The sequence below is a fragment of the Narcine bancroftii genome, chromosome 5, assembly GCF_036971445.1.
Source record: "Narcine bancroftii isolate sNarBan1 chromosome 5, sNarBan1.hap1, whole genome shotgun sequence".
NCBI lineage: Eukaryota > Metazoa > Chordata > Chondrichthyes > Torpediniformes > Narcinidae > Narcine > Narcine bancroftii.
In genome coordinates, this window is record NC_091473.1 from 81,217,037 (window position 1) to 81,237,724 (window position 20,688).

General features: G+C 41.6%; 1 protein-coding gene across 1 annotated transcript in view; it reads left to right on the top strand.

The window, feature by feature from the left end:
* Positions 1 to 11,321: 11,321 nt before the first annotated feature.
* keap1b (kelch-like ECH-associated protein 1b) overlaps positions 11,322 to 20,688 on the top strand; it is a 49,248-nt gene continuing 39,881 nt past the window's right edge. Inside the window, exon 1 of the mRNA XM_069938031.1 lies at positions 11,322 to 11,494. The gene's annotated coding sequence lies outside the window, so the exon portion shown is untranslated. The remainder of the gene's footprint in view (positions 11,495 to 20,688) is intronic.

Sequence of the window (20,688 nt, forward strand, 5' to 3'; positions counted from 1 at the left end):
AATATTCTTACCTCAAAATCATGTGGGTTCAATCACCACTCCAAGTTGAGTGCATGATCCAGACTGACATTTCAGCAAGGCAGATATCATGGAAATCAAATTCATCAGTATTAGCATTTGCCTCATAAAATATTCTTACCTCAAAATCATGTGGGTTCAATCACCACTCCAAGTTGAGTGCATGATCCAGACTAACATTTCAGGAGCATATTCAATGAACACTGAATGGTCTGATGTGACATCTTTGCAAGGCAATGTTAAACTAAAGCTTTGTCTGCTCTTTGAAGTGGGAATAAAATATTCCATGGTATTATTTGATAAACATTTAAGTTCTCCTGGTGACCTGGCCACTGTTATCCCTCAGACCTATGTCACCCAAATAGATAAACAGGAAACTTATCCCATTATTTATTGTGAGAGTTTATATTGTGAAAATCCATTGCCACACTTCCCGCAACATAAAAGTGATAACACTTCAAAAGTACTTCATTATTTGTGAAGTGCTTTAAGATTTGAAAACTGCTGTATCACTGTAAGCTATTTCCAGGTGCAGAAATGCAGATCTAAGTTTAAGTTGCAGTTGGGTTGAGGTAGGGGAGCAGAGATAAGGGTTCCAAAATTTATCTTGAAAATCTGCAGATGTGTTTCATGTGGTCCATGAACATTTATAATTTCAACAGTACGGGTATTGGAGAGGTTTGGCACTAATGATTCTGATTTAATATACAAGATAACATGCAGCAAACATTTTTTTTTACTAACTTAGCATCTGGGACACTTTCAAGCTTTTCAAAAATAGCAGAATGATGTCATGCTGCAGCCAACAAAGTAATGACCTTGTGGCAAGGAGCTGAGCTTGAGTTCTCGATTCTATAATTGAGAAGGAGAGATGGAATTGCATACGTTGAATGAAATACAAGGCAAGTATTCAAACAATTGGTGGGAATGGATGAAAACAATGGACATTTTTTTAAACAAACTATGTAGATTTTACAAAAAATGCACCAGGGGAATCATTTCCTCTTATTATCTTCAATTCACTTTTTGTAGCCTTGTTGGAATTGTCTACATTAAAAATATAAAATCAATATTATTTTACATAGAAAATTATTGCGGATGACTTTTAAAAATGTATACGTTTTATTAAATAAGCACAATATTAATGCTGTGCTCCACAAATGCTCTCACTGGCCCTTCACTCTGTGTTAGAATACCAGGAACATAAGAAAACCTAGTTTAGGCTATTGTTCATTGACTACATTTATATAGTATTTATAAATATTTATTTATAGATAAAATACCTGTCCTGCATATATATTATTTGTCTGTAGGTGTGTTATAGCTGGTTGTGTGTCTGCATGTTTTGCACTGAGGACCGGAGAACACCATTTCAATGGGTTGTACCTGTACAATCAGATAACAATAAAATCAACTTGACTACAGCTCAACATTTATTATCATCATACAAGAAAAACTACTAATCAAACCTAGAAAGATGGGACTCTGATCATTCCTCTGCAACTGGATCCTTGATATCCTTACCAGCAAATCCCAATCAATATAGATAGCAAAGTCGTTGCTTTCTCGCTGACCATCAATACAGAGGCACCTCAAAATTGCGCACCTAGTCTCTGCTCTACTCCCTCCACACTCAATGACTGTGTAATCAAGTTCCACTCTGAAGCAATCTATAGATTTGCTGACCATACCACTGCTGTTGGCCAAATAATGGGAAATTGAGTCAGAATATAGTATAGAGATCAAAAATCTGGTTGTATGGTATAAGAACAACAATGTTACCATCAACATCAGCAAAACAAAGGAGCTTTAAGTGGACTTTAGGAAGAGAAGAATTTCTTTATTGATGGGACAGCAGTGGAGAGGGTTTGTTCCTAAAAGTTCCCAGCAGTCTCTATATTGGAAGATCTCTCTTATAGCCAGTTCATTAAAGGAACTACGAAGAAGGAGCACCAATCCCTCAACTTTCCAAGGAGTTTGAGGAGATTTGGCATATTGTCCAATACTCTATCAAACTTCCACAGGTATACTGTAAAAAGTAGACTAATTGGTTGCATCATGATTTGTCTTGGTTACTCAAGTGCTCAAGAACACAGAAAGCTGCAGAAAATGGAAAACCTCGCCAAGACCAGCTACCACCCTCCCATCCATTGAAGACATCTATGTGAGACAGAGCCTCAAAAAGGCAGCCAATATCATAAAGGACCTCCATCACCCTGGTCACAATCTCTCTTGCTGCTCCCTTTAGGGAGAAAGTACAGAAACCTGAAGTACAGCACTTCTTCATTCAAGAATTGTTTTTATCCAATGCTATCAAGGACCAAAAAGATCTAGTTGTACTATTGAAACGGGGGGTTTTTTTTGCACTAAATTTATTATCTCTTTTTTTGTCTTGGAATGTTATGGTAATTTAACATATACTATTTAAATTTGTGTATCTTGCATATCTGGCTGCAGCAAGTAAAAATTTTGATACATCTGTTCATTGCTCTTGCAAAGAACTTTCTCATTACTCATTACTTGATATGAGGCAGCACAGAACTGAGAAACAAAACTGACAATCAGTCTATCAAGGTTTTTCCTTACAGAGAGCATGTGTCCTTATCTTATCTACCCTGTCCTATTTTATCTGAAAATGCAGAATTCAACATTGTGCACCTCATCCTTCATATAACTAAACTGCTATCCTTGCGATTTAATAATGAATTTACAATTTCAGATAACTAGCCTTTCCTATTTGCATCAGAACCAGTCAACTCTGATGTAGGGTGCACATGTGAAACTACCCAGCTTTTCTCTCTCCATAGCTGCTGACTGGTTTGGTACCTCACAGTACTGCCATTGTTTTTTTCTATAATTTCCCTCACTCAACCGGACAGATCTTGCTCTTAGAGAAGACGTAAAGTGATTGTTACTTTGTCAACCATGTTCTCCAGTCATTCCTTTAGTTCTCTTCATACTTTATCTTAAAACTTTGCAAGTTTTCTGATGAAGGTTCTTGACCTGAAACTTTAACCTGTTTACATTTTCCACAGAAGGTGTTTGACCTGCTGAGAATCCCCAGCGCTTTTTGTTACAACTCTGATCAATTTCAAATTCTTGGGTGTTAACATCTCCGAGAATCTGTTCTGGAGCTTCCACGTTGATGCAATCATGAAAAAGACTTGCCAGAGGCTATACTTTGTGTGGTGTCTGAGGAGATTCAATATGTCACCAAAGACTCTTGAAAACCTCTACAGGTGTACCTTGGAGAGCCTTCTGGCTGGTTGCAGCATTGTCTGGTATGGAAGTGCCAAATCTCAGGACAAAAAAAAACTCGAGTCTTGTTAACTTAGCCTGCGACAGACTTCACTCCATCAAGGACATCTACATGAGGCAGGGTCTGAAGAAAGCAGCCTCTGTCCTCAAAGACCCCCACCGCCCAGGCCATGCCCTCTTCACTCTGCTACCATCAGGGAAAAGATGCAGGAGCCAAAGACAAGCACTCAACGGCACAAGGACAGCTTCTTCCCTGCTGCCATCAGATTTCTGAATAATCAATGAATGAAGGCACTGCCTTACTTTCCATTTTGTTTTTTTTTAATCATTGTAAAAGTGATATACAAATGTTTGCACTAATTTTCTTCTTCTTCTTTGGCTTGGCTTCGCGGACGAAGATTTATGGAGGGGGTAAAAGTCCACGTCAGCTGCAGGCTCGTTTGTGGCTGACAAGTCCGATGCGGGACAGGCAGACACGGTTGCAGCGGCTGCAGGGGAAAATTGGTTGGTTGGGGTTGGGTGTTGGGTTTTTCCTCCTTTGCCTTTTGTCAGTGAGGTGGGCTCTGCGGTCTTCTTCAAAGGAGGTTGCTGCCCGCCAAACTGTGAGGCGCCAAGATGCACGGTTTGAGGCGATATCAGCCCACTAGCGGTGGTCAATGTGGCAGGCACCAAGAGGTTTCTTTAGGCAGTCCTTGTACCTTTTCTTTGGTGCACCTCTGTCACGGTGGCCAGTGGAGAGCTCGCCATATAACACGATCTTGGGAAGGCGATGGTCCTCCATTCTGGAGACGTGACCCACCCAGTGCAGCTGGATCTTCAGCAGCGAGGACTCGATGCTGTCGACCTCTGCCATCTCGAGTACTTCGACGTTAGGGATGAAAGCGCTCCAATGGATGTTGAGGATGGAGCGGAGACAACGCTGGTGGAAGCGTTCTAGGAGCCGTAGGTGATGCCGGTAGAGGACCCATGATTCGGAGCCGAACAGGAGTGTGGGTATGACAACGGCTCTGTATACGCTTATCATTGTGAGGTTTTTCAGTTGGTTGTTTTTCCAGACTCTTTTGTGTAGTCTTCCAAAGGCGCTATTTGCCTTGGCGAGTCTGTTGTCTATCTCATTGTCGATCCTTGCAGCTGATGAAATGGTGCAGCCGAGATAGGTAAACTGGTTGACCGTTTTGAGTTTTGTGTGCCCGATGGAGATGTTGGGGGGCTGGTAGTCATGGTGGGGAGCTGGCTGATGGAGGACCTCGGTTTTCTTCAGGCTGACTTCCAGGCCAAACATTTTGGCAGTTTCCGCAAAGCAGGACGTCAAGCGCTGAAGAGCTGGCTCTGAATGGGCAACTAAAGCGGCATCGTCTGCAAAGAGTAGTTCACGGACAAGTTTCTCTTGTGTCTTGGTGTGAGCTTGCAGGCGCCTCAGATTGAAGAGACTGCCATCCGTGCGGTACCGGATGTAAACAGCGTCTTCATTGTTGGGGTCTTTCATGGCTTGGTTCAGCACCATGCTGAAGAAGATTGAAAAGAGGGTTGGTGCGAGAACACAGCCTTGCTTCACGCCATTGTTAATGGAGAAGGGTTCAGAGAGCTCATTGCTGTATCTGACCCGATCTTGTTGGTTTTCGTGCAGTTGGATAATCATGTTGAGGAACTTTGGGGGATATCCGATGCGCTCTAGTATTTGCCAAAGCCCTTTCCTGCTCACGGTGTCGAATGCTTTGGTGAGATCAACAAAGGTGATGTAGAGTCCTTTGTTTTGTTCTCTGCACTTTTCTTGGAGCTGTCTGAGGGCAAAGACCATGTCAGTAGTTCCTCTGTTTGCGCGAAAGCCGCACTGTGATTCTGGGAGAATATTCTCGGCAACACTAGGTATTATTCTATTTAGCACTAATAATGCTCCCACAAACACCAAATTTTGTGACTTATTCATGAGAATAAATTCTGATTCTGATTTATTCCACTGGTCGCTCTACCTTTGTTCTTGTATTTGGTTAGTTATCTTTACTATATAATCCTGCAGTTAAACAAATATTTATCCAGCTGCTTTGAATGAAAAGCTAACTGAGAATCTATTCCTACTATTTCAATGTGACAGTACCCAACGTGTTAATAACAGTCATCTAAAATGTTAACTCCTTTTTCTTCCTCAAAAGATACTATCAGGCTAATTGGAGTAAAGACCAATATGTTGCAGTGGAAAGGAATAAGGATTTTTTTTGTTTGGGAAGTATCAGGTTCGGTGGGTTCACAGAGAGACGTGTCTGGATATAAGTATTACACCAAAGGTTTTTGAACACATGGGAGACCAACAGGGGAAGATGTCAAACAATACTTAATTACTCTACTACTAACTATACTGTATCGACATTCACATCAGATCCAGGTTGGACTCAAATATAGTAGCTACCTATCTTCTACATGGTGCAAGGCAAAAACTATGATAGTCCAAGCAGGCACAAGGGACTTTGATACCAGTAGCTGCTTTCCCTACCACACACTCCTGCACGTTTACACACTTCACAGATAGGGACTTTCAAATGCATTCCTGATTCCCTGTACCAATGGGAATCTGCAAGCACTGATCTACTGCAGAACTACAGTTCAACTTTGTGTAGTGCACATCTTACCTGGAACTCCTCCAGCAATATCCACAGTAGTGACCCGGTGTGGAGCGATGTCCGGAACTTGGACCAAGCGGTAGAGAGAGAGAAATGTGGCATGCATCAATATTTATACTATTCTAAGCTAGGCATCTAGCAATTGATGATACTGAATCATTTAAATGAGCCAACAGTAAGGTGTGCACTAATGGGTGGCCCACTTCCAACTAGGTTTCAGACAGGGCAGTCACTTGATTCTCCACAATCCACATAAAACAGGATTGCAAGGCAAGAGACATCATGAACTAATCAAGAAGAAAAAATAACCAATATGTAAGGTTCAGAATGCTACAGTTGGTGCCCTTGAGAAATATTGTGCCTTTTTTCAATAAGGGAAAAAAAAAGATAATTAAGGAAATTATAGGCCAGTGACCTATTGCAGGGAAGCTATTGCAAAGGATTCTTGGATAGGATTTATGCACATTTGAAAAGTCGTGGTCGGTTTAGGCACAGTCAACATGGATTTGTGAGAGGAAGGTCAGGTCTTACCAATCTGATTGTGTTGTTTGAAGAGTTAACAAAGGTGTTTGAAGAGCAAAGGGAAGTGGTTGTTGTCCATATTGTCTTTAGTAAGGCATTTGACAAAGTCCCTAATAGTAGGCTAATTCAGAAGAGGCATCCATGGTGAGTTGATCATTTGAAAATAAAATTAGCTTGAATACAAAAATGGAAGGCTGTTATTTGGGCTGGAGGTCCATGACCAGTTGTGTTCAATGTTGGGGCCCTTGTGTGTGAAATATATAAATGACATGGATGAAAATATAGGTAGGTTGGTGGAGTAGTGGATTGTGTGCAGCCATTCCTAACCTTTTTTTTGGGTATGGCCCCCTTAGGACTCTGCTCAAAGTTTTTGGGCCCCCTTCCCTGTGAAGCAGTCAGGTTTAGTTGTTTTTTTTTCCATACTCTCCTACTGTCTACATATAAAAAAAATATTTAGGATTTCAGTTCATTAAATGTGCTGTGGCTCCTCCTTGAGAATGGCTGGTGTAGAGGATTATCAAAGAATATATTGGATATAGATCTGATACAGATACGGCAGAGAAATTGTAGATGGGGGTTAATCCGGACAAATGTTAAGGTGTAACTTTTTTGGAGCTCAAATATAAGGAAATGCATGTTGTTAATGGCAGGGTTCTTAAAAGTATTGAAGTGCAGAGGAATCTAGGGATCTAGGTCCATAGCTTATTAAAAGCAGGCCCACTTAGAAATGGCAGAAAAGGAGGCATGTGGTATGCTTGCCTTCATTGGAGTATAAAAGTAAGATCAAGTTGCAGCTATTTAAAACTTTGGTTAGGCCACACTTGGAATACTGTGTAAAATTCTGGTTGTCCCCAGTATTTGAACAAATTTGGGAATCATACATGGAACACAACAGAGAGGGCCTACAGTGGACCTCCACCCCCTAAAATGACAGAATGAGAAGAAGACGAAATGAACTGACCCAGTGTGTAAAAGTAGATGACACTATTTTCTTGTTTATTTTCATTGTGTGATGACATTGTTTAATGGGTTTATTTTATTGTATATGTTGAACGTTTAGTGGGTGGGGAGGGGGCTGGGAAGGAGGGAGAGAAGGGAGGGGGGAAATGTTTGTGTGTATTTTGGTTAATATGGTTCATAGTGTGAAAAATAAAAAAAAAATTAAAAATTCTGGTGGTCCCATTACAGGAAGGGAGTGGAGGATTTGGAAAATGTATGGAAGAGGTTTCCCAGGATGTTGCCTGGTTTAGAGGTCAAAAAAGCAGAGTTGTAATTCAGGGGTATTTTTCTGGTTGGCAGTCAGTGATGAGTGGGGTGCCACAGGGGTCAGTGCTGAATCTGCCCCTGAATCTGAAACTGTTCAGTGTATACATAAATAATCTGGAAGAGGGACAGAGTGTAGTGTATCTAAGTTTGCTGATGACACTAAATTGAGTGGAAAAGCAAATTGTGCAGAGGATATGGAGAGTCTGCAGAAAGATCTAGATAGGTTAAGTGAATGGGCAAGGGTCTGGCAGATGGAGTACAATGTTGTTAAATGTGAGGTTATCCACTTTGGAGGGAAAAATGGAAGATCAGATTATTATTTAAATGGCAAGTGATTCCAACACGCTGCCATGCAGAAGGACTTGGGAATGCTTGTGTGTGAATTACAGAAGGTTGGTTTGCAGATACAGCAGGCTATCAAGAAGGCAAATTAAATGTTGACCTTTGATGCTAGAGGGACTGAATTTAGGAGCAGGGAGGTTATGCTGCGACTGAACAAGATACTGGTGAGGCTGCATCTGGAATACCACATGCATTTCTGGTCTCCTAACTTAAGGAAGGATGTATTGGCTTTGGAGGCAGTCCAGAGATTCACCAGGTTGATTCCAGAGATGAGGGGGTTTGCTTATGAGGAAAGATGGAGTTGTTTGGGGCTGTTCTCACTTGAATTTTGAAGAATGAGAGGGGATCTTAAAGAAATGTGTAAAATTATGCAAGGCATAGATAAGTTGTTCCCATTTGTGGGGGAGACTAAAACTAGGGGACATAACTTCAAGATCCAGGATAGGGATGAGGAGGAACTGTTTTTCCCAGAGGGTGGTGAATCTAAGGAATTCACTGCCAGTTGAAGCAGTGAAGGCTACCTCAGTGAATATATTTAAGACAAGGTTGGATATATTTTTATATAGAAGGGGAATAAAGGGATATGGGGAAAAGACAGGTGGGAGAGATGAGCCTATTATCAGATCAACCACGATCTCATTGAATGGCAGAGCAGGCTCAACGGGTTAGATGGCTTACACTTGCTACTCTTGTGTTCATGAATTATGGGGAGAAATTAGTCACACTTGAGTTGTTTTCCTGTGTGTGAGAGAAGCTGAGGGGTGAACTGATGGAGGGATATAAACTCATTCGAGGCACCGATTGGATGGACAGTCAGAATCTATTTCACACACAAGAGGACGTGTTTCAGGTGAGAGGGAGGAAGTTTAAAGGGGATGTGCAAGTTGCTGCCAGATCGAGCTCCTCCACCATCCTGTCCATCACCCTCTAGAATGCGGAGACACCGTTGATGACCCCTAAGGGAACCCGTAGAAAAAAATGAAAAAGTTTCCCATCAGCCTCAAAACCTGTATAAATTTGGTCACTGGGCAGAGGGGAAGCTGGTGATAGGCTGACTTAAGGTCAATGGTCAAGGATACACGATATTGGGCGCCTTTATTGACCATGTCAGCTATCCGGGGAAGCATCCAGCTGGGTGAAGCGATTGATAGTTTGACTTTAGTCAATGACCATTTGTGGCTTGCTCTCACCCCTGAGCACCAGAACCTTGGCTCTCCAGGAACTGGTACTTGGGGCGATGATCCCCTCCGCCAAGAATTGCTGAACCTCATCCCGGATAAATGACGGGTCATCGATGTAAGATATACTTAAAGTGGTATGTGAGTGGAGAGAAAAGGGTTGAGAACCACTGATCTATATTACAATTATTTTTCTTTTAGCAGCAAAAACAAGATGGCTCAGTACTACAAAATAGTCAGTCCTGTTCCAAAATGGTCTTTTTGATCTTCTTATCTGACCTCTCAAATCTCTTCACAACTTTTGTAAAAATTCTTCCTCTTCTTTATTCTTGAAAATTCACCAATTACTTTCTGGGACATCAACCCTCAATGTTATTGGGAAAAATCACTGAATATTTTAAGTTTTTGGATGCATTTGTCTCTTTACCTCATCAAATCCTTTTCTTTGTTTGACCAAGGCAGGGCTAAAGTCCTGAAAAAAAAACATTACTTTTCCATTGTCCACCACCATTGTTATTTTTTGAATATTCATATGCTACTCCCAAGATTGCATTTTGCTCCTGGTAACTTGAGTCTTACCAGGACTGGTCATGGTTGCTGTTTGCTGGTTCTTCTAGGTCTGGTGAATCCTTTCAATTTGCAGCTTAGTGTTTAACTTGCTTTATCCCAGCATTTGTGTGATCCATGTTTCAAAGAAGCTCATCGGGTCTTTCCCCTCGATTCCTTCTCTCAGTCCAATGATTTTTACATTGTTGCAACTGCTGAAGTTTTCCATATGATCGATCTTATCCATCATTCCTTTCCTGTCTGTGTCCCATGTTTTTGCTTTTTCTTCTAGAGCCTTAGTCTGTCTTTTGTTTCATCCAGCTCAGCCTCCACTTGAATCATTCGTTGCATTAAATCTTCCATGATTTCTTTAATTTCCAATGTCTCATCATTGATTCAACGCTCGTAAAATGAGTGCACAAAGTTTCCATCAATATTCAGGATCTTGGGCTGATCCCACCCCCCAGTTTTGCTGGGTTCAACTGGTCCCAATTCCTCTCCTGTGGCGCTCCTCATCGGACTTTCACTTGATGTTTCTGGCTGAGCTGCTGCTTCTTCAGTTTTTGTTTGCCTTGGTCATTTAGTACTAGATTTATCAATTTCTGACAATGAAATTCTGATTTCTGAGCTTTCAAACTGTCTTTTTAATACTTTATCTGGAAAGCTCTTTCAAAACAAGTCTGCTCAGACCCTCTGCACTCACCTTAGATTCCATACCATTTGACTTCCTGGGCAAACCTACCACCAAGCAACACACAATCTGCTGGAAGAACTCAGCAGATAGAACAGCATCATTGTTGGAGGTGGGGGTGGGTGGGGGAAAGGAAAGCAATGTCAAGGTTGCAGAACCCACCTAGTTCCTCCATCAGATTGTCGATTAATGCAGATTCTAGCATCTGCTCTCCCTCCAATGTCTCCTACCATGTGGGACCTTGCTAAAGTCCACGTAGACAACCCTGTTTTTTATGGGGGGGGGGTCACCCCCTTTAAAAAAACTATTACATTCGTGGAGGGGGCAGAGGCTGAGTTTTCAGAATCCACAAAGAGAACAAAATTTTTCCCCAAAAAATCCAATCGTCTCTTTTACGTACAATTGGATACTGCAAAATATCGCCTTAAAATCGTTATAAATGGGAGATTTCTGAAGCTAAGGAACTTTATGCCGCCGTGTTTTCTTGCGCAGACCTGTGGTTTCGAATCTCAATGAACTTGTTGGCTCCGGAGTCTGAGCTTTACAACTCACTTCCCCAGTCCTAACGGCAGTTTGCTGACGTGTCACAGCTTGTTCATAAGCTAGGTTGACAATATGGAACCTACTGAAGTAAAGTCCTCCCACCCAACAAGTCCAATCCACGGTACCCAAGTATCTCGACTTCTATAATGATTGCTCGATTGATGCCGAGTCATCGTGAGTGCGACGGATAAATACCGATCCCGCCTCCCAAAAGGCCGGCGACTTCTCCCTGACTATTGGCCGACATGGAATGATTGACAGGCGGCGGTGCCCGCCCTCTGCGCTGAACTCTGCTTCGGAGTGGTTGTGGCGGCTGTCGCTCGGCCTGATTGAGCGCTCGCTCTCGCTGAATGGCCCCTCGCGCTTTTCTTCGTGCGCCGCCCCAGTTTGTTTGAGGTGGGACCGGGTATCTGTCATCGAGCCTCCGCTGTGGAGATTAATCAGGTCGGGGATTTGTGACGACCCAGCTCGGAGCAGCTAAAGCGCTGACTTGCACCCTCAGTCCCTGGGCGAGTGTAAGTACTCAGGAAGGGTCGGCGGCGGCCTTTTCGTGGCTCTCACATGTCGGGATTGTGGCGGCGGCGGCGGCAAAGCAGCAAGAGGGTCACTGCAAAATGTCCGGGCACCTTTGTTGTAATCATTCGGCTGCGTCCGTGGGCATTGCTGGGGGATGGCGTTGCAGAGTTTGGACGGGGGAAAGGTGACCAGGCTTCGAAGCTCGGCTTGCGTGGAAAGCAAAGCCGGAGTCAGACGCCGCGACATCTGCTCCTCTGCCTCCAACCCCCACCCCCAACCCCGCAGCTTTATTTCACGAGTTCGACCAGGCCTTGTACCGATTTAGCGAGAGCTTTGCAAAGAATGAAGGGGCCTAGCGCCAGATAAAGCCAGGGACCCAGACAGAGTTTCAGGTCAGGAGAGGTAGAAAATCGAGATTGTCACTGGAACACTTTGATATTGTCCTAAGAGACATGCGTTCGTCTCTCACCACTACCCGCCGATGTCTTGTGCCCATTAACCACTTCGCCTTGTGTCTTCATTTTCAATCGCAGCAGAATAGAGCCAATTTCTCTGAGCAGTTGAGCACATTTGGATGGATTCCAGAGTTTACTTCAGTGATGGTACTAATGTTGTAAAATATATTTTGCAGATAACAACAGTATCGTTTTCACTGCTAAAACATGAGTCTAATCTGCTGGGACTCAAAATTTTAAACTCCTTTTGCAGAAAATTAAATGGTATCACAAAATTAATCCTAAAATGGATTTATTAGCAATGCAAAATGCTGAGAGAATTTGATTGGTGTCAGAAACACAAATTCTCACAAATGAGTCTCTTTAATATCGGTGACACGACAAGCTTTATTCACAAGTCTGCAGAGTTGGACTCAACCGGCTTCTCGCCAAGTCGAGCCCCGATACATACAGTGCGTTGTTTTTTATACAATTTGCTTGTCCTTCGGCATCTCCACTACACTGCTTTAATTGGTTAGTTTTTGCAGAATCATCCTGATTACGCTTGTACTTGTTTAGTATCATGTTAGTCATGCACACCACGATCATTCATGACCTCTGCCCACACCAAATCCTGTTTTTCACTCTTTATCAATTTTTGGCTCCTGCATGTCTCTCTGTAGTTAAATCTGTTGCAAGTCTGTTGTAACATTTTCCAGCTAAACTCTTGTGGTTAGCCCCCTGTCTACTCTTGCTTCCCCTTTTATGACTAATCATCACATTTTAACTTAAACCCTTTTTAACCCAAATTCTCTATCCATAACAATTGGTATAAACCAAATCACCCAACTATTTAGATAACCATGATAATGTCCTAGAATGAACATTAACTTTGGACAAAAAATAGGATAGTTAATTTTTTTGGAAGAAGTTTTTACAGTAGTCAAGATCTCAACTGGGTTGACTAAACTTGGATGAAAAGCACAATAGACATACCTAGATACTCTATTATTGTTTATTTGTTTAATGCTAGTATTGGCTGTCTCTGTAGGAGTTCAAGACTAATTTAAGCCAGTGCTCACTAGTAGAGAGGCTGATTTTATTTGTATATACAACAATCAAAATGTTGCAGTGTGGGTTCAGCATTTGAAACATGGCATTTAAATTTCTATTGTGTCCTATTGGTGTGCCTCTCTTTTTTTTTAACTGTTCAATTCTCTTGTCAAAATGTCTTGAGATGACAGGTCATGCCTCATTTTCATTTTTGTATCTTTTTAACTGCAGCCTACTATAAACCTAATCAATTTAATTGAACATGCTATTCAATATTTTTTACTTGCAATGTTTTAAGGCCACCAAACTGATTACGTTAGGCCCAACTAACTCCTGTGTAGATGTGGAGCAGATAAAGATTTGTTGGAGGAACTTAGCAAGACAGACAACGTTCGTGAAATGCCCAGTGATTAGGGCATTCATCAAAATTACAAATCTGAAGGGGGAAAGAAGAAACTGGGGAGGGCCCCAGAGGTGATGGTGTCTGGTACAGAAAATATGAGAAATAGAGAGATGGGTACAGAGAGAAAAATGGGGAGGAAGAAAAGTTCAGAAGAAAGAACAAAATACAGGAATAGGTAGAGAAGAGATGGAAACAGTAGAATCAATGGAGGTGGAGGTTACTTCAAATGAGATGAATCATTATTCCTGCAATGAGCTTTAAGGCTGTCCAGGTGGAATATGATGTTTTATTCCTCAAGTTTATGTTCAGACATTGGATGAAATCAATAACAGAAATCACTGTAGGAATTGTTGGGAGAATTAAAATGGGAAGCTACAGGAAGGAATTTAGACCACCAGACAGAGCCAAAGTGATTGGTTACCCAATTTGTATTTGGCCTCACCAATGTAAAGGAGGCCACACCAGGTACCCCACATTCAGTAGATTAACTTGGATGATGTACATGGACATGAGAGATGAGATGCAAGGACAAGTTTTGCATTTACAGCGGGAGGAACCTCAGAGGGAGGATGGGGAGTGAAGAGTGGGGCAGGAAGTCTCAGAGAGATTTAAGTCCGTGTCAAACAGCTGATGGAGGGGGAAAGAAATGGGTGGTAGTGTGATTGTGGTAAAGTTGGCAGAAGTGTGGGAGGACATTCCTACAGTGCCGTGTCTGTTCTTGGACTCTTCCATTGTCTGGGTGAAGCCAAACAAACGCGAGGAACAACAAAATGTTCCTACTGGACAGCTTTAAACCCAAGTTCAATTTGGGGTGGCATGGTTAGCATATCAGTTAGTGCAATATTGTTACAGCACCAGCAACTGGGGTTCAAATCCACTGTTGTCTGTAAGAAGTTTGTATATTCTCTCCATTTCTGTGTGAGTTTCCTCCAGGCACTTCAGTCTTTTTGCACCGTTCAAACGTACTGGTGGTTTAGGTTAATTAAGTAGCATGGACTTCTGGGCCAAAAAGCCCTGTTACAGTGCTGTATGCCTAAATTTTAAATTTTAAAAATTTAAGTTCAAGTTTATTTATCATCCGATTATACCAGTACAACCCAACAAAACCGCATTCTCTGGTCCACAGTGCAAACACACATATAGACATAGCACACATACAGACAATCTATACATGTACATAGAACCTATATACAGGTCATATGTAAATTATTAAAAAGAAATATTATTAATAAATAGAGTCGGCAGGAGTTTTCTTTTTAGCAGTTCAGCAGTCATTCAGTAGTCTCACTGCCTGTGGGAAGAAGCTGTACCTCAGCCTGGTGGACCTGGCTCTAATAGTTCTGACAGGAGTAGCTGGAAGATGCTGTGTATAGGGTGGTAGGGGATCTTAGATTTTGCAAGCTCCCTTTAAACATCCAAATACACACATCCACTGCATCTCACTTAACTAGCCTCCTTGTCACCTCCTCAAAGAATTTCAATAGGTTTGTCAGGCAAGATTTTCCCAAGAGGGAATCATGCTTGCTTTGGCCTATCCTGTCATATGTCTCCAAGTACTCCATAAGTTCATCCTTTACCATTGACTCCAACCACTGACTGAGTAACTGGTCCATAATTTCCTTTCTGCAGGTTTCCCCAGCTGCTTTCTTGAATAGAAGGGTGACAGATGCAATTTTCCTGTCATCTGGGACCATGCCAGAATCAATCGATTGCTGAAAGATCATTACCAGTGCCTCCACAATCTCTACCACTACTTCTTTAGGACCTGAGGGAGACCTATCTACCCTTGGACCATTCAGTTTCTGAGCACCTTCTCCCTTGAAATAGTACCTGAACTCACTTTCCCTCCCTGATAACATTCAACATCTGGTGCACTGCTAGTGTCTTCTACAATGAAGGCAAGGGGAAAATACTCATTTACTTCCTCTGCTATCTCCTTGATTCCCATTTATTATTTCTCCAGCATCATTTTCTAGTGGTCCTGTATCAACTCTCACCTCTCTTTTATTCTTTATATACTTGAACAAACTTTTTGTATCCTCTTTTGATATTATTTACTAGCCTACTTTCATACTTTATCTTTTCCCTCCTTCTGAGCTTTTTCGTTTACCTTCTATAAGTTTTAAAACATTTCTCAGTCTTATCTTCCCATTAATTTTTGCTTCTTTGTATCTCTCTCTTTTGCTTTAATATTTACTTTGGTTTCCCTCATCAGCCACAGTTGTGACATTTCTCCATTTGAATATTTCTTTGATATTTCTTTATCCTGCACTTTTCCCATTTCTTGCAGTAATTCCATCCATTGCTGTTCTGCCATCTTCCCTACTAGTGCTTCCTTCCAATCTACTTTCGCTATTTCCTCTCTTATGCCACTGTAATTCGCTTTACTCCACTGAAATACCAACACTTCTGACTTTAGTTTCTCCTTGAAAAATCTTAATCATATTGTGATCACTGCTCCTAATGGTTCCTTTACTCGAAGATCTCTAATCATCTCAGGTGCATTACGCAACACCCAATCCAGTACAGTCAATCCCTTCGTGGGCTCATCAACAATCTATTCTAAAAAGACATCTTGGCTTTCTACAAATTTTCCCACCCTCGTTTTCTAAATCTACTTGTATGTTGAAATCCCCCATGACTACCATAACATTGGCCTTCTCGGTGAAGCCAAACAAATGTGAGGAATAACAAAATATTCCCTGGTCAGCTTTAAACTCAAGTTCAATTTGGGATGGTAACTAACGTATCAGTTAGTGGAATACTGATATTTTATTAATAAATAGTGGAGCCTCTGAGAATTGTTTTAGCGGTTCATCTGCCATTCAGCAGTCTCACTACCCATGGGAAGAAGCTGTTTCTCAGCCTTGTAGTTCTGATGCTCTGTATCTCTTTCCCGATGGAAGATGCTGCATGCAAGGTGGTAATTTTAATTTGGACATGTAGCACATTTCCGCCCACCAGTCCGTGTGCCCAATTAACCTATAACTCTGGTACATTTTGAACAGTGGAAGGAAACCAGAGCACCAGAGGAAACCCATGGAGCTCTTTACAGACTGTGCCGGATTCACTGGTCTTTACAACATTGCCCTAACCACTAAGCTAACTGTGTTGCCCTGGTGTGAACATTGATGTATGTAATTATAAGTAACCCCCCCCCAATTCCATCTGATTTCACTCATCCCATATCTTCACCTACTCCTATTTTTTCCCCCTCCCTCTGCCCCCCTCCCTCCCCTTCTTTCTTAATAGTTTCTTCCTCTATCTCTCACAACTTCTGTCCTATATGGTACCACCTTCTTTCTCCCCCCGCCCCCACAATATATGTAATTTTAGTTCCTTCTTTCTTGCCTTCATAAAGGGTCCAGACCCAAAACGTTTCTACCTGTGAATGTAGTCTATTCTGTTGAGTTCCTCAAGCAATTCTTTATCTGTTCACAATTATATCATCAGGAACTTACCATATGTGTTTCTCGAATGTGTAACTGTAAAATTTTTTAAATTCCATTCTTGTATCCAACTTCTTCCAGTTACATACTAATTAATTTTTTCTCTCCATATTTTCTAATAAACTGCAAAATTGTAACAATCTCCATTATTTGAAGTACTCTAGTCAATATTTATCCCCTTCACAACACCATCATTACAGATTCCATGTTCATTTATTTCTTTCTCTTGCATAAATTCATCATGTTTTCTCATGGAGTACATGATTAAGCTTATTTGCTGCAAATTATTTTTCAATATTGTGAGGAATCCCATACATTGCATTGCATTCCAAGATGTTCAAATTTACAATTTCACTTGTTTTTCTTGTTCTGAGTCCAAAATGAAGTTGGAAGGAGAGATGCCATTAGTAAATCCATTTCACTTAAAATTAACATCACTGGAGCGAAAGGTAGATTTAAAATGAGCAGCTTGTGCAACAAAATCTGTTAGTGAATTAAGTGAAAATATGTGCAATGACAGCTGTTGGTGAAAAGAACAACATGTGTGAGGGGAGCTGTTAGTAAATACAGGGGAATGTGTGGAGAGACCTATTAGTGAATAATTAAACCTGAGAAGTTATCTTGTGTTTTTTTTTGAGCAAAAGTGACCCATTGATGATGTTTGATGCCTTTAACCTATTGCACAATTCCTTTTAGGAGACTTGTGTATAGTTGCACAAGTTGAAGATAATTAAGAAAAGTATATCCAGGGCCCTCCATAATGTTTGAGACAAAGACACTTTTTCTTTTATTTGCCCCTGTGATCCACAGTTTTAATTTGTAATCCAACAATTCACATGTAATTAAAGTGCACTTTCCAGATTTTATTCAAGGTTATTTGTATACCTTTTGGTAGAAATTACAGCACTTTTTATACATAGTCCCCTCATTTCAGTGCACCATAATGTTTGGGACATTTGACTTTACAGGTGTTTGTGAGTACTCGAGTATATTTAATTGCTTCATCGGGTATAAGAGAGCTAGGCTTGCTTCTAAGCTTTTGATCACCTTTGGAATCTGTCATTGCCATTTTTCAACATGAGGACCAGAGTTGTTTCAATGAAAGTCAAAGAAGCCATTATATGGCTGGAAAAAAAGAATAAAACAGTAAGAGACATTACCCAAACCTTAACAGTTCCAAAATCAACAGTTTGGAACGTCATTCAAATGAAAGTGCGTACTGGTGAGCTCAGTATTGGCAAAGGGACTGGTATCCAAAAGGAAGACCACCGCTGCTGATGACCGAGAAATTCTCATCATAATGAAGAAAAATTCCCAAATGTATGTTTGGCAGATCAAAAACGCTCTTCAGGAACCAGAAGTGGATATGTCAATGAATACTGCTTGGGGAAGACTTCTTGAACAGAAATACAGAGGTTACACTGCAAGATGCAAACCATGGTAAAGATGGTATATTTTGGATCTTGGGTACTTCTTTTATGCTTCTACATTTTGCTCTTGTCATCACTCTGATTACAGGTTAATCTTGGTCTCATCTGTCCACGGGACCTTTTTCCAGAATTCTGCAGGCCCTTTTAAATACCTCTTAGCAAACTGTAATCTGGCCATCTAGTAGTTTGCAACTTGTAGTGTAGCATCTGTATTTCTGTTCATCAAGTCTTCTGTGGACAGTAGTAATTGACACATCCACCCCTGACTCCTGAAGAGTCTTTCTGATCTGTCGGAAATACAGTTGCTGATTTTTCTGCATTATGATGAGAATTCTTCTGTCATCGGCAGTGCAGATCTTTCTTGGAATTCCAGTCCCTTTACGATTACTGAGCTCACCAGTATGCTAAGGTTTGGGCAATGTCTCTTAATGTTTTATTCTTGTTTTTCAGCCTCAATGGCTTCTTTGACTTGTAGGCACAACTCTGGTCCACATGTTGAAAAATGGGATCTATAGACTCCAAAGGAGTTAAAGCTAGGCTTGCTTCTAAGTTTTTTATACCTGCACTAATGAAGCAATTAAACTTACCTGAGTACTCACAAACACCTGTGAAGCTAAATGTCCCAAACATTATAGTGCCCTGAAATGAGGGGACTATGTATAAAAAGTGCTGTAATTTCTACCAAAATGTATACAAATAACCTTAAATAAAATCTGGAATGTGCACTTTAATTACATGTGAATTGTTGGATTACAAATTAAAAACTGTGGAGCACAGGGGCAAATAAAGCGGGGGGAGAAAAAAGTCTTTGCCTCAAACATTATTGAGGGCACTGTATAAAGCGGTGCACAAATTCACTATTCAAAATTTCTTTATTGTCATGTATGTGTAGGTACTGATGTTGCAGTGGGCAATTCGAAGAGAGAGTAACGAGTCACAGTTGAGAGGAAGTTCAAAGAAAATTGTTTATTTTACAGACGCGCACAACCTTTCTAAAAATCCTGCGTCACGCGCCCCGATGATGTCACCTCGTTGTGATGTCATGACGTTCGGTGCTGGTTTGCTGAAACTTGAGGTGCTGCTATATGGCCATTTCCCCCTCCCCACGTCAAAAAACCGGCTAAGAAAGGTCCAGTTCATTTGTTTTTGGCAGCCGGCCACACTATGGAGCTGTTGGGTGTGCCAAAAGCCATTCTGAGTTAATGTGTGAAGGTTTTAACTGGTCCACTGTGAACGTTTGAGGTTGTCTTCCAATTTTAAAGATGCATGTTGTTCTAGAGCTTCATAGTACTTCATATGGCCCTTCATATAGGGGTGATCTGTGTGTGTCCCTTCGGATGAAAACATACTCACAATCACTGAGTTCCTTGGGAGTGAAGGAAAATTGTGGGCCTTGTCTAGAACCTGGTATGGGAGCAAGTTTTTCTCTCCACTCCTGTAGCTTGCACAATGTCACTGACGGCTGGCCTTCCCGTCCATGTGGAGATGACACAAACTCTGCTGACGATGAGTTGAGGTCATCTTTATGCGCTGTTTTGATGCTTAATAGCACCCTTGGAAGTTCATCTGCCCAATGTGGTCCCTGTAAACAGGCCATAAGTGCTGCCTTCAGGTGACTATGGAACCGCTCCACCATAGTTGGACTGTGGATGATAGGCTGTGGAGCTGCGTTCCAAGGAGTCGAGATAAAGCACTCCAGATGGCAGAGGTAAACTATGGACTTCTGTCCGAAGTGATGTGCGGGCAATCCGAAATGAGAGAGCCAGGGTGAAACAAAAGCTCTTGCGCACGACTCAGATGAAGCAACGACCATGGGGACTGCCTCTGGCCACCTAGTAAACCTGTCGATGATGGTGAATAAATATCTGAATCCTCTGGTCACTGGGATTGGGCCAATGATATTGACGTGTACATGGTAGAATATGCGCTTTGGTGATTCGAATGGCTGGACCAGAGCTTTTGCGTGCCTTTGTACCTTCATTTTCTGCCAGTCCACTCACATCCTCACCCAGTGAGTGTTTTTCTTCAGGCTTTGCTAGACGAATTTGAGACACTAGGCGGACGGTTGACCTAATGGAGGGCTGTGATAGCCATAAATGGTGTCGAAAACATGGCACCTCCACGAGGTGGGAACGATAGGGTGTGGTTCTCCTCTTGAAACATTGCAAAGTAGTGTATTGCCCTGAGGTTCGAAAGCCAGGTCCTGGAGCTGTAGGTTGATAATGGCCATCTTGTAGACAGGTATCTCTGCATCATGCCATTGAATCTCTGGCAGAGTGAAATGGTCCAACTCTTTGGAAAAGTGTGCATACTTGTTGAAAAGCAGCACGGAGAGAGCATCGGCCACCATATTCCTTTTTCCAGAGATGAGCTGTACCTTTGTAGAGAACTCTGCAATGTAGGATAAGTGATGCTGCTCACTGG